At 40.7% G+C, this 14,370-nt stretch overlaps 2 non-coding genes across 2 annotated transcripts; both read left to right on the top strand.

Moving 5' to 3' along the window:
* Nucleotides 1-1,796: 1,796 nt before the first annotated feature.
* Nucleotides 1,797-1,868, top strand: TRNAG-UCC (transfer RNA glycine (anticodon UCC)). The gene has a single exon. It is a non-coding gene; the product is annotated as a tRNA-Gly (tRNA).
* A 4,819-nt stretch (nt 1,869-6,687) lies between these two features.
* TRNAG-UCC (transfer RNA glycine (anticodon UCC)) lies at nt 6,688-6,759 on the top strand. The gene has a single exon. It is a non-coding gene; the product is annotated as a tRNA-Gly (tRNA).
* Nucleotides 6,760-14,370: the final 7,611 nt, after the last annotated feature.

Raw genomic sequence — 14,370 nt, 5'->3', positions numbered from 1 at the left:
TTGCAATATTACACAAAAACACGAAAGTAGACGGAAATAGGGAAAATAGTAGCATAAACTACATAATTGAGCTCTGAAATGCGTGTAAAATAGGGTGTAAAACATCATATTTAGGACACGCATTAGTACCCTAACTAATCATAGCCTTGCAAGCAAGACCATGAGCATACACATTAAACGACTTTTAGGAATAAAACTAAAGGATAAGAAATGAAAAAAAAAGAGGCAAGTAAGCGGATGTCTTCCAGGACTCCTAACGCCAGGTGATACGTCCGTCTCGTTGGCTATAACTGAAAGACCAAAGTCTCGTTGGCTTTGCGCTCTATTTGGGGCGGAACCTGAACTGAGAACTTTCTTTCCGGCGATCCCCCCCTTTCTATGAAGTAGGGAGGGCCTCCTTCCCCACCATTCCGGCCTATTTAGGGATTAAATGTAACAGGGCTCAAGTGATTCACCGAAGCGACGTAATTACATGATCAGAAAAATACTCCCTACTGGTTATTTTTTTGCCTTTGATTTTTGCACAAAGATCAAAGAAAGAAGAGGGAGACAATTATTAGATGACAAGTGGACAAAATAGAGTGTGTACATTCAATTGCCTATTAAAGGCATTCCTAAAATAAAAATGCAAATAAATAACTGAAACACTCCTAAATGGAATAGACAAATAAATGACCGAGGCGAAGAGAGTACACTTTATCTATGATAGACGTTATGATGCTGATATATTCCCTATTATTTCTAAGATTTTAAGAAAAGACATTAATAATTAGATTTCAAAGACAGTTTTCCATTTTAATCCTAATCCCACCCATGTGTAGCTGTTGGAAATAGGGGCTTCATGAGCCTTTTCTATTTTGTCCAAATTGTCCCACATTAGTGAGGAAAAGGGAGTTTTATGTGTTTTATATCTCCTCTTACCTTACACTATCACTAGTGGGTCAAGGAAGCCTATTGTAGAGGCTTTGCGAGGTGCTTAATTCAGCTCGCACATACGCGCCGAGCCCGGCCCGGCCCGGATCCGGACTGAAGCATCCAACTGCTTAGCCAAATTCGGTTGTTAGTGGGTGAGATTTTTTCTCCATATTTCCAGCCTTGACTGCCTAGTTTTAGGAGACGGTTTTGGCTCCTTAACTGATCTCGTTCTTCCTATATAAGCAGCACTCCTCTACACAACAAAATACACAACACTCTCGTCTTCCTCTCTTCTCTCTTTCTCTATTATAATTTCTGGGTAAAGATAATTTAATCGTTCCAATGCTCTCAGTCTTGAGTGGGCGTGCCTGAGTCCAGTAGTGTAAATCCTTGGGGAACTATCGGTAAATTGCTGATCGCCACCACGGTCGTACCAGAATATAGTTTTCAAGGCATTGGCTATCATACCACGTCACTACAAATCGGGCTATATTTTTCTGATCTCCTTAGCTTTACATTGTTACTGCTTTGTTTTGCACCAACAGTAGCCGTGTAGGACTTGAGAGTTGGGATATATGACCAAATTAGAAAGGTACGGAGTATAATTTTAGCATGATTTTAATCAATATATATTATATATTATCATTGGGACTGATATTATATGGATACTTTAATACGAGTATAAATCTCATTTTGTTTATAATGTGCAAACCTTATAATTTAAAACACAACTAAAAAATATAAAAATTGACCAATTTTCTATACGTATAAGATCCTAGACAAACTTAAAACTACATACGGAGTATTTGATATTACTTCCTCGTCTCTGGCTCTCTGCATAGAATTTGGATAATTAAAAAATTATAAAAGTTTGTCACCAAGCGTCTGTAGTCCAACTGTTAGGATAATTGCCTTCCAAGCAATAGACCCGGGTTCGACTCCCGGCAGACGCATTCTTTTTCGCACTATCTCCATTTTGAAAACAACAAATCTTCATATTTTTTTGTTTATTTCCAATGTGTTATCTATATCTCAATTACTAACTATTGTAGAAAAATTATTCAAATCGCTGACAATACTAATGAACTACTCAACCACCCTTTCCACCCCAAACATTTCAATTAAACAATCGACAAATCGAAACTAACAACTAATATCGAATAACTAACAAGCTAATCACAGCGATGAATTACAAATAAATAACGTTAAACTGATGGATGTAAAACGAAACAATTTTCTAAAATTAAAATGGACGAATTACTAACTCAAACAACGGTAAGCTAATCGACGTAAAATGAATAGATTTTTATTTTTTAAATCAAAACGACGAATTACTAATTGAAACAAGCTTTAACTAGTCGACTTACACCGACATCGACATAAAACGAATCGACTTTTTTTACAAGAAAAGAAAGGGGAAAGGTTGAGCCACAACGTCTGGATCCAGATAAGAACGTGCAACTACCACGCTCTCACCTGGGAACAGTTATGTCGCCACCACATCTGGACACAGACAATGCGTAAGACCACCACGCGTGAACCCAAGTGGGGACATGGTTTTTATATTGAACTTGTTTCGGCAAGCTCTTTCTATTTTTGTTGTGGGACTTATGTTTTGCTTGTTGTTGAACTATGTTTAGATGTGTGCCCTGAGTAGTTATATTTCTCTTGTTGATAATGTTAATAAGTGCTTAATTCAGCTCGCACACGCGCGCACGCCTTGCCCGAGCCCGGATCCACACTAAAGTGTCCAGGTGCTTAGCCAAATTCGGCTGTTAGTGGGTGAGATTTTCTCTCCATATTTCCATCCTTGACTGCGTAGATGTAGGAGACGGTTTTGGCTCCTTAACTGATCCCGTTCTTCCTATATAAGCAGCACTCCTCTACACAACAAAATACACAATACTCTCGTCTTCCTTTCTTCTCTCTTTCTCTATTATAAGTAAAGATAATTTAATCGTTCCAATGCTCTCAGTCTCGAGTGGGCGTGCCTGAATGGAGTAGTGTAAATCCTTGGGGAACTATCGGTAAATTACTGATCGCCACCACGGTCGTACCGGAATATAGTTTTCAAGGCAGTGGCTGTCATATCACGTCACTACATATCGGGTTATATTTTTCTGATCTCCTTAGCTTTACATTGTTACTGCTTTGTTTTGTACCAACAGTAGCCGTGTAGGACTTGAGAGTTGTGATATATGACCAAATTAAAAAGGTACGGAATATAATTTTAACGTGATTTTAATCAATATATATTATATATTATCATTGGAACTGATATTATATGGATACTTTAATACGAGTATAAATCTCATTTTGTTTGTAATGTGCAAACCTTATAATTTAAAACACAACTAAAAAAAATAAAAATTGACCAATTTTCTAAACGTATAAGATCCTAGACAAACTTAAAACTACATGCGGAGTATTTGATATTACTTCCTTGTCTCTGGTTCTCTGCATAGAATTTGGATAATTAAAAAAATAATAAAAGTTAGTCACCAAGCATCTGTAGTCCAACGGTTAGGATAATTGCCTTCCAAGCATTATACTCGGGTTCGACTCCCGGCAAACGCATTCTTTTTCCCACTATCTTCATTTTGAAAACAACAAATCTTCATATTTTTTTTGTTTATTTCAAATGTGTTATCTATATCTCAATTACTAACTATTGTAGAAAAATTATTCAAATCGCTGACAATACTAATGAACTACTCAACCACCCCTTCCACCCCAAACATTTCAATTAAATAATCGACAAATCGAAACTAACAACTAATATCGAATAACTAACAAGCTAATCACAACGATGAATTACAAATCAAAAACGTTAAACTGATGGATGTAAAACGAAACAATTTTCTAAAATTAAAATGGAAGAATTACAAACTCAAACAACGGTAAACTAATCGACGTAAAATGAATAGATTTTTATTTTTTAAATCAAAACGACGAATTACTAATTAAAACAAGATTTAACTAGTCGACTTACACCGACGTCGACATAAAACGAATCGACTTTTTTTTACAAGAAAAGAAAGGGGAAAGGTGGAGCCACAACGTCTGGATCCAGATAAGAACGTGCAACTACCACGCTCTCACCTGGGAACAGTTATGTCGCCACCACATCTGGACACAGACAATGCGTAAGACCACCACGCGTGAACCCAAGTGGGGACATGGTTTTTATATTGAACTTGTTTCGGCAAGCTCTTTCTATTTTTGTTGTGGGACTTATGTTTTGCTTGTTGTTGAACTATGTTTAGATGTGTGCCCTGAGTAGTTATATTTCTCTTGTTGATAATGTTAATAAGTGCTTAATTCAGCTCGCACACGCGCGCACGCCTTGCCCGAGCCCGGATCCAGACTAAAGTGTCCAGGTGCTTAGCCAAATTCGGCTGTTAGTGGGTGAGATTTTCTCTCCATATTTCCATCCTTGACTGCCTAGATGTAGGAGACGGTTTTGGCTCCTTAACTGATCCCGTTCTTCCTATATAAGCAGCACTCCTCTACACAACAAAATACACAATACTCTCGTCTTCCTTTCTTCTCTCTTTCTCTATTATAAGTAAAGATAATTTAATCGTTCCAATGCTCTCAGTCTCGAGTGGGCGTGCCTGAATGAAGTAGTGTAAATCCTTGGGGAACTATCGGTAAATTACTGATCGCCACCACGGTCGTACCGGAATATAGTTTTCAAGGCAGTGGCTGTCATACCACGTCACTACAAATCGGGTTATATTTTTCTGATCTCCTTTGCTTTATATTGTTACTGCTTTGTTTTGCACCAACAGTAGCCGTGTAGGACTTGAGAGTTGTGATATATGACCAAATTAGAAAGGTACGGAGTATAATTTTAGCGTGATTTTAATCAATATATATTATATATTATCATTGGAACTGATATTATATGGATACTTTAATACGAGTATAAATCTCATTTTGTTTGTAATGTGCAAACCTTATAATTTAAAACACAACTAAAAAAAATAAAAATTGACCAATTTTCTAAACGTATAAGATCCTAGACAAACTTAAAACTACATGCAGAGTATTTGATATTACTTCCTTGTCTCTGGCTCTCTGCATAGAATTTGGATAATTAAAAAAATAATAAAAGTTAGTCACCAAGCATCTGTAGTCCAACGGTTAGGATAATTGCCTTCCAAGCAATAGACTCGGGTTCGACTCCCGGCAAACGCATTCTTTTTCCCACTATCTCCATTTTGAAAACAACAAATCTTCATATTTTTTTTGTTTATTTCAAATGTGTTATCTATATCTCAATTACTAACTATTGTAGAAAAATTATTCAAATCGCTGACAATACTAATGAACTACTCAACCACCCCTTCCACCCAAACATTTCAATAAATAATCGACAAATCGAAACTAACAACTAATATCGAATAACTAACAAGCTAATCACAACGATGAATTACAAATCAAAAACGTTAAACTGATGGATGTAAAACGAAACAATTTTCTAAAATTAAAATGGAAGAATTACAAACTCAAACAACGGTAAACTAATCGACGTAAAATGAATAGATTTTTATTTTTTAAATCAAAACGACGAATTACTAATTAACACAAGATTTAACTTGTCGACTTACACCGACGTCGACATAAAACGAATCGACTTTTTTTACAAGAAAAGAAAGGGGAAAGGTGGAGCCACATCGTCTGGATCCAGATAAGAACGTGCAACTACCACGCCCTTACCTGGGAACAGTCATGTCGCCACCACTTCTGGACACAGACAATGCGTAAGACCACCACGCGTGAACCCAGATGGGGACATGGTTTTTATATTGAACTTGTTTCGGCAAGCTCTTTCCATTTTGGTTGTGGGACTTATGTTTTGCTTGTTGTTGAACTATGTTTACATGTCTGCCCTGAGTAGTTATATTTGTCTTGTTGATAATGTTAAGAAGTGCTTAATTCAGCTCGCACACGCGCACGCGCCGTGCCCGAGCCTGGCCCGGCCCGGCCCGGATCCGGACTGAAGTGTCTAGGTGCTTAGCCAAATTCGGCTGTTAGTGGGTGAGATTTTATCTCCCCATTTCCAGCCTTGACTGCATAGTTTTAGGAGACGGTTTTGGCTCCTTAACTGATCCCGTTCTTCCTAAATAAGCAGCACTCCTCTACACAACAAAATACACAACACTCTCGTCTTCCTCTCTTCTCTCTTTCTCTATTATAATTTCGGGGTAAAGATAATTTAATCGTTCCAATGCTCACTGTCTCGAGTGGGCATGCCTGAGTGCAGTAGTGTAAATCCTTTGGGAACTATCGGTAAATTGTTGATCCCCACCACGGTCGTACCGGAATATAGTTTTCAAGGCAGTGACTGTCTTACCACGTCACTACAAATCGGGTTATATTTTTCTGATGTCCTAAGATTTACATTGTTACTGCTTTGTTTTGCACCAACAGTAGCCGTGTAGGACTTGAGAGTTGGGATATATGACCAAATTAGAAAGGTACGGAGTATAATTTTAGCGTGATTTTAATCAATATATATTATATATTATCATTGGGAGTGATATTATATGGATACTTTAATACGAGTATAAATCTCATTTTGTTTGTAATGTGCAAACTTTATAAGTTAAAACACAACTAAAAAAAAAATTGACCAATTTTCTATACGTATAAGATCCTAGACAAACTTAAAACTACATAAGCAGTATTTGATATTACTTCCTTGTCTCTGGCTCTCTGCATATAATTTGGATAATTATAAAAATAATAAAGGTTTGTCACCAAGCGTCTGTAGTCCAACGATTAGGATAATTGCCTTCCATGCAATAGACCCGGGTTCGACTCCCGGCAGACGCGTTCTTTTTCCCACTATCTCAATTTTGAAAACAACAAATCTTCATATTTTTTTGTTTATTTCCAATGTGTTATCTATATCTCAATTACTAACTATTGTAGAAAAATTATTCAAATCGCTGACAATATTAATGAACTACTCAACCACCTCTTCCACTCCAAACATTTCAATTAAACAATCGACAAATCGAAACTAACAACTATGGACGCGGGCCCACGGGGGCGAAAAAGCGAAGCAAGCTTTTCTCTCTTTGGTTTATTTGCATTAGTGGAGTCGCCACCAATTTATTGTGGAAAATTGAAAACCGTTTGAATACCTCGTGTCATGTCAAGACACAAAGTAATGACATGAACACTAAGCACTCGTTACCCTTAGCATTCTATGTCTTGAATGACTCTCGTGGATGCCAATGAACACGGATGTTCACAGAGATCTGGAGTCAGGGGTGAGGGTACGTATTAGGAAGCTCTTTTGATCGAACACCTAATCCCGCCAGCCTCGATAGCGGCCTCTACTAATGATTAGGGAAATTGTCTATACTCGATATATTGATGGTTATATGCATGCAATGCAACATCCAATAAATTAATCCTAGCATGTGAGAATTAACTAAGTCGGTTAACACATGATTTAAATATAATTGAGTCGAAGTAGGAATTTAGGTTAATTGCATGTGAAAGCATAGAAACAATATGACAAAAGAAATACAATAAAAATACAATAAAGGAAAATTACAATAATTACATCGGATTTAACGATTTATGTCGAAAATACATTTAAAACGGATGGTTTTAGAAAAGAAAGAATAACTAAATTAACGAACAGAAATTAAGGGTGATAATACGGATAATAGTAAATTAATACGTAATTAATAGCTATGTCAAGGCAGAAACGGGATTTCAGGGACAGAAATCAACCGGGAACAGGCGCAGCAGAGCTGCGTCCTTTGGAAGAGGCGCAGCAGTCGCTGCGTCTGTTCCTGGGTTGAGTTCTAGCTGTGAAGCCGGAACCGCATCTCGTTAATGTTTATTGGTGAATTTAATGGTTGATTAATGGTATTGACTCGGATGAAAGTGATTAAAAAATTATTTACATGTGAATGAGGTCATAAAAACGATAAAACATGGATGAAACCGATTAGAACGAATTATATAAGATTTACAAGGTTATTTACAAATTAACAAACTAATTAAATTAATTAGGCTAAACAGATTACTAATGATGAATTAATGATGGTCACGGATGAATAACAGATACAAGTATATCAAAGATGAATTCCAGAGATTCAATATGGATTAATCGAATCTCTAAAACCCGAATTGACTTTAATGACGAAAACCCGCAAATATGAATTACTTGGGATTTAAGTCGGGATTTTGAAAGATGAATTAATAAACAATGAATTATTTACATGTTAATATTGTTATACTCGAATTATTATGTTAATGAAACGACGAACAATTAATAACAAAACAAAAAACAATCGAATTATCAAAGGACGAAGGAAGAAGAAAGGAAGCAGGAACTGCGGCAGCCTCATGAAGAGGCGCAGCAGGTACTGCGTCCCTTCGAAGAGGCGCAGCAGTTGCTGCGTCCTTTCTCCACGGTTGTCTTCTGATAATCCGTGAAAAGGGTTTTAAAATATGGTTTTACAAATCGGTTTTAAGGATATCTTCGACATAAATCTTACATTAATGATTACAAAAATAAATAACAATAATAAAAGAAGGATTTACACCCTCAGACTTACATTTTTGACGAAATGAGATGAACTAAGTTAACGTTTAGTGATGCTCGACTCGAATGTACGATGAAAGTGCCCTCTAGGAGGAAAACGAACAAGATTGATTAAAGTTGATTGACGTGGAGTTGGTCAAATTGGTCAGTCATGTAAACGAGGCTGGTACTCAGAAGGATCTGAGCTTACGTGGTCGAAAGTTCAACCACGTAGACGCCAATAAGTAAGAACATGGTCTAGAATGCAAAGGGAGAATAGAAGGGCGGACACTCGCGTGAGAAATATGTGAGACCGAAGGTCTCTATTTATACTAATCACACGGAGAAAGTAGGGTTTTCGAAGAAACTTTGGAAGTGAATCTCGAAAAGATACGGAAAATATGCAGAAAAGGACTGAGGAAGAGGCGCAGCAGGCACTGCGTCCCTTGGAAGAGGCGTAGCACCTGTTACGTCCTTTCCTCAGTTGTTTCCTCCCGCGGAAGAAAGATTTCCGCGTTTCTATTATGGAATAGCGGATTAATCTCGTTTCCTTGATATTTTGTGTGAATATTACGGGAGATATTTTACCAAAGATCAAAAGATTGGAAAATATGGAATAGAAATATCCGGAATATTCCAGAACATTCTGACTCGGTTTTAGAAAATGAAGACGGTTTTTTGACCCGGACTCCAAATGTACTCTAATTACTGCCAAAACGACCGTATCGGCACGTAGATGACAATTAAGAGGTAGACACAAGTGTTTGAGAGACCACTTGACGATAAACTTACGAACTATCACAAATCGTTCCGTATACCAAACATGCGGCCCAATCATCACCGGGTGGTTTGCGGGAGGTGCAGAAATGAGGTATCTACAGAGCCCCCACTTTGATTGAGGCTTGGACAAGACGAAAGTCAAAGTATAGCCATCAGATCAATCGAAGATTACAACCTCACGACTATGGCGACGCGAGGCGGCTCAAGGGGTCTGAGCCAAGGACCTGTCATCGGGAACATTTTAGAGTTTGTCGACTATCGGGGAGGGTCGTTTAAAGTCCATTAGACTACATGAGGAGCCTCGCCAGCCATAAGAAGAGACCATACCTGAAATTCCTTGAAACTCCAGGGGAAACAAAATGTGATATTGGGAGGAGGCAGCAGGACATAGTCAGGAACTACTGGGAGAAATTTGCTTGGGTCGGCTTCAAACAAACTTCGAAAGAGCTCGGGGTCGATGTTGATCTCCATGTCTCGAGAGGGACGATTGCCTGTCCGTGAACTCTCGCTGGGGGAACATAATTGGGAGCTGATCTCCATGTCTCGAGAGCGAATGTCTATCCGTGTACTCTCGCTGGGGAACATAATAAAGGCATGTCGAAACACTTGTCAAAGAAGAACTGCTCGTTGTGACAAGCTAGGTCTTGGCAAAAAATATGGCGACAGTTTGTTGTTGGCTTGGGAATACGGGTCCGGGTGAAGAATAAATGTCAGACGGACCAAATACGCGATATGACATCGAGGAAGAGGCGCACCAAATATGGGCCCACAAAATAACGAACTTATAACGAATCTTCGAAAATTCGTATGAAGGGAAACTGAGGAAGAGGCGCAGCAAGAGCTGCGTCCCTTGGAAGAGGCGCAGCACCTGCTGCGTCTTTTCCTGGACGTGGCATTTTCTGGGTAAAAACCCGATGAAACAGGGGTTTATGTTTCATAATTTCGAAACATAATTCTCTAATTTCTCTCTCAAATTCAAACCAATTTTCGTCAAAATTTGATCAAAAACTCGCATTTGCCATGTCTAATCGAGGTATGTGTATTAATCTTGCATTAATCTTCTGTAATTAATCAAATTGGACCGACAAAATCAGGGTTTTCAACCCTAATTATGTCGAAAATTTGGGGCTTTTCCCCTGCCTTGCAAAATTGACCTTCTAAATGGCTAATTGGTAATATAAGGATCATAACCATGTATTTGTTTTGAATTTTCGTTGAGTTTTGGGCATTTGAGTGAAATTGAGACGGTTTCACAACTAAACCGTAAATCGCTTCGAAAATAGCCTTAGGATTGCCCATTTGTGATGAAACTTGATATTTGGAATCCTTGTATGATGGGTAAACTTCCTATCATCTCGGAATTTTGATTTGTGACGGATTTTTCAGGACATTTCCTAGGGCATAATCGCCGTTATAACGAAATGCTGTCGAAATTCCGACTCGAACCCATGACTAGGCTTCAACTTAGGCTTGACTTGACCCAAATTACCACATGAGTGGACGGGTTTGTGGGAAAATGTCCAAAGATGGCGAGAAAAGAGCGATTTCAGAGCTCCGAAAACTCGAAAATCCCCTAATTAAGGCTTGTCGTCACTTGTCGCGGCCTAAATTCACTTTAATTTTGTAGGTGATGAGGCTTCTACATCAGGGAGAGCTCCCATGGATGTGGATACTGCTATTGACCCTTCTCCTTCGCTTGAGGAGGTGTTAGAGCAGGCTTTTACTGCCGCGGTGATGGCTGTTGAGGACGAGGTCCTTGAGGAGGAGGTTGTTGAGGAGGAGGAGGCCCCGAGACGGGCCAACGTTGGACGGGGTGGTCGCCAGCTGAGGGGAGCACCTGCGTGGGCTGAGACTTAGGACAGTAGGCACCTAATTTGGGCTGCAGGGGGTCACCTGTCCTATAGAACGGTGAAGAGCTTGGTAAATCGAATTCATCACTCTTCATTCATCCTCTTTCATTTCTTTTTGTTATTCCTTTTCTTCATCATTCAAGCTAAAGATAACTTTTGGTTCGAATCCAAATATGAGGCCGGGAACATCAGTTCGTTCTCGGGCTACACGACAGCGATGGGATGCTACGAGAGGCTGTCGGCTGAGGAGCGAGCCATCATCGAGCGGGGAGCGTTCAGTGCTTTGGTGCAGGCTTGGAGGGATATCACGAGGAGGAAGCTTCGGGCTAACCTCAGTCTCGTTCGAGCTTTCTTGGACCGGTTATGGGACACGACCTCCACCTTTCACATGCCTTTTGGTGAGGTGGCGGTCACTTTGGAGGATTACGGCATGATTTCTTGTTTAACATGTGGGACTGAGGTGGTGGAGTGGCCGGAGACAGCCATGAGGGTAGACTCGGCTGAGGCTAGGAGATTGATCAGCTGGAATATGATGCCGAAGGCTGCTGCGGTGCCTGGATTGGTGCCTAGTTCTTAGGTCAGGGACTATTTTGCGAGGAAGACCCCGGCGTCGGATGTGATCGAGGGGAGGGAGACGGCTCATCCTCCCTGCACTGCAGAGCAGAGAGTCCGTTTGTGGCTCTAGTGGTTCCTATCTTCGATCTACCTCGGAGACAAGGGTGAAAGGCTATCGACGAAGCTCCTTCCATTTCTTTCTGACCTGAGCGACCTAGGCCGTTGGGACTAGGTCACTGCTGGTTTTGCGGTCCTCATTCGCTTTATGAGGGCCATGGTTCGTCCGGAGTTGATGGAGAAGGGGACTTCTCCTGCTCCTGTTGGCCCTGGACAACAGTTGGAGGTATGAACCTCCTTTTCATTTCATGAAAGATCATTTCCTTTTCTTATCGAACCACGAAAGATCGTTGTTGATTATCTTGTTTTACAGGCGTGGGTGTACTCCTACTTTCCGGGCCTCGCGCCCAAGAGGACAGAGCCGGTGGAGAGAGCCTATCCCGTTGTGAGGGATTGGGTGATGTGCCGTACGAGGAGCCGGCGTTTCTTCCACGACATCTGTCGACGGGAGGTGAACGCTTTTCAGTTGGACGGCGTGAGTACTTCACATTGCATTTGTTTGTCTTTCTTCTTTATTTTTAGAACTGATCATAAGAATGACCCTTCGTTTGCTTTTCTTAGTGGGTGCCCAGGCCTTGGGCGGACTACGTTGGCGCTCCTCCCTTTATGACTGAGGTCCTTCGACATAGGAGCTCGAGCCGGTTGCTGCTGAGGACGTCGATGGCTCCTGCGTGGTACTTGGGCGAGCGTTTGGCTCGTCAGTTCTCTCGGGATGTCTTGACGGTTCCCATCGACCCTCCTCGGACGATGTTTAGGGAGCCTTTTGAGGTGAGAGGGAGGCTGACCTGGCATGCATTGGTGGTGACGCCCTCCTTCTTCCAGGCGAGGACTACTCGGTGTTCTTCTACGGAAGGTTGGCGTATTGGCCGGTCGTGGTAAGTGTTTTACTCTTATTTTTGATCAATTTGAGAACACGATGAATGATCATCGGTTAATGGAATATTTGACTTTGCAGGAGGTCGAGGCGGCGGGCATCGAGCCCCAGAGTACCCGGAGACCCTTGAGTACACCGACGCGACGGGGATGACGACGATCTCCGAGCTGCACAACTTTGATGCGGCGGTGAGAGATGCTGGCTTGGACGAGTGGCAGCATTTGATTCGGAGGGTGAGTCTCCTAACCTGTATAATTTTGCGTAAGAACACATTTGCTTGAGTTTGTCCAATCGTTAAGAATCTCTCCTTTTGAAATGCAGATTGCGCCTTCCCGGTTCGTGGCTTTATGGAGGGTAGCCAATCGGCTGCGGGATACTACCGTCGAGGCACTTGATGGCGGCCAAGGACGTCAGGTATGAACCTTCCGTTTACTTCATTTTCGATTTTACTAACTTTCCTTATGTTTGAAATGATTGACATGAGCCAATTCTTGTTGTTTGCAGAGGGAGCGTGAGCTGGAGCGAGAGCTTGCCCAGTCCTGGGAGGAGACAGCTCGCCTGCTGAGGGAGCTCGAGGTCCGCGACGCCGAGGTTGCTACTCTCGAGGCGAGAGTTGCTGAGCTAGACGGCGACCAGCAGTAGTTCGCTTGTTGTTTTTTTTTTTGCTGTATTTTATACATTTTTAGGACCCACATTTTGGACATTCAGACTTTGTTTTGGGGCTCGAGCCCCCAGTTTGGCGTACACATCCCCTCTTGATTGTATATATGATGGCCTGAGTGCCTTTGCTGCTGTGTTGCTTTGTTTGTACCTGCAGGTTAGCTTTGAACAGGTTTGGTAGATGACGGTTTGCGCCGTCATGCTGCCGAAATTTACACAGAAATCACATAGAACATACATTTGTACACATGGTCTAAATTAGCGCAAAATAACGACTCGGAAATGCAAAAAATTTGCCGGAAATGACCGAACGGTAGGGAGGGTTACCCCCTAAAAAAAGAAAAAATAGACACATATAAGTTTGAAATATAATGTGGAACGAGAGTGAAATGATTCCCCAGAAAGAAAATTAAAAAAAGAAATGTATAAGTTTGAAAATGAATGAATTAAATTGGTGAAATGATTCCCCAAAAGAAAATTAAAAAAAAAAAAAATGTATAAGTGTGCTAAGATGACGAAAATGTCGATATCGCCTCAAAATGCGTGCCCGTGGAATTAGGAAACACGAAACATGGCAATTTGACGAATTTACCAAAATAATAACCCGTTATGAATAGGACATTATTATTTGAGGAATTAGGAAAGATCCAACGCGGAAAATCACATAAAGAAGGCTGAGGAAGAGGCGCAGCAAGAGCTGCGTCCCTTTGAAGAGGCGCAGCAGGTGCTGCGCGTGTTCCCCAGTGTATCCGTCCTGACGGATTTTAGGAAACATCTTTTAGTATAAATAGAGACGTCGAGGGAGGTTTTATTCACATAATTCTTCCGTCTTTCCTTCGTCTTATTACATAAAGCTCTCAAAATAAGCCTACATCATGAATACTCTCGAAATTCGTCTAAAAGAATGGACAAATGAGTTCTCTAATGTGGAGAAACACGACATGGGTGCCTATAACTTTGGATCACTTTTGAGTTTGAAGTTGATCAAGGTGGTCAAACCGTTCCTAAATGATTTTCTTGATTATTGGGACCCGAATTATCACGTATTTGCCTTCCCTGGA

This window comes from Silene latifolia, chromosome 1, assembly GCF_048544455.1.
Source record: "Silene latifolia isolate original U9 population chromosome 1, ASM4854445v1, whole genome shotgun sequence".
Taxonomy (NCBI): domain Eukaryota; kingdom Viridiplantae; phylum Streptophyta; class Magnoliopsida; order Caryophyllales; family Caryophyllaceae; genus Silene; species Silene latifolia.
Note: the sequence above shows the minus strand (reverse complement) of the source record. Positions and strands in the feature narration are given on the sequence as shown.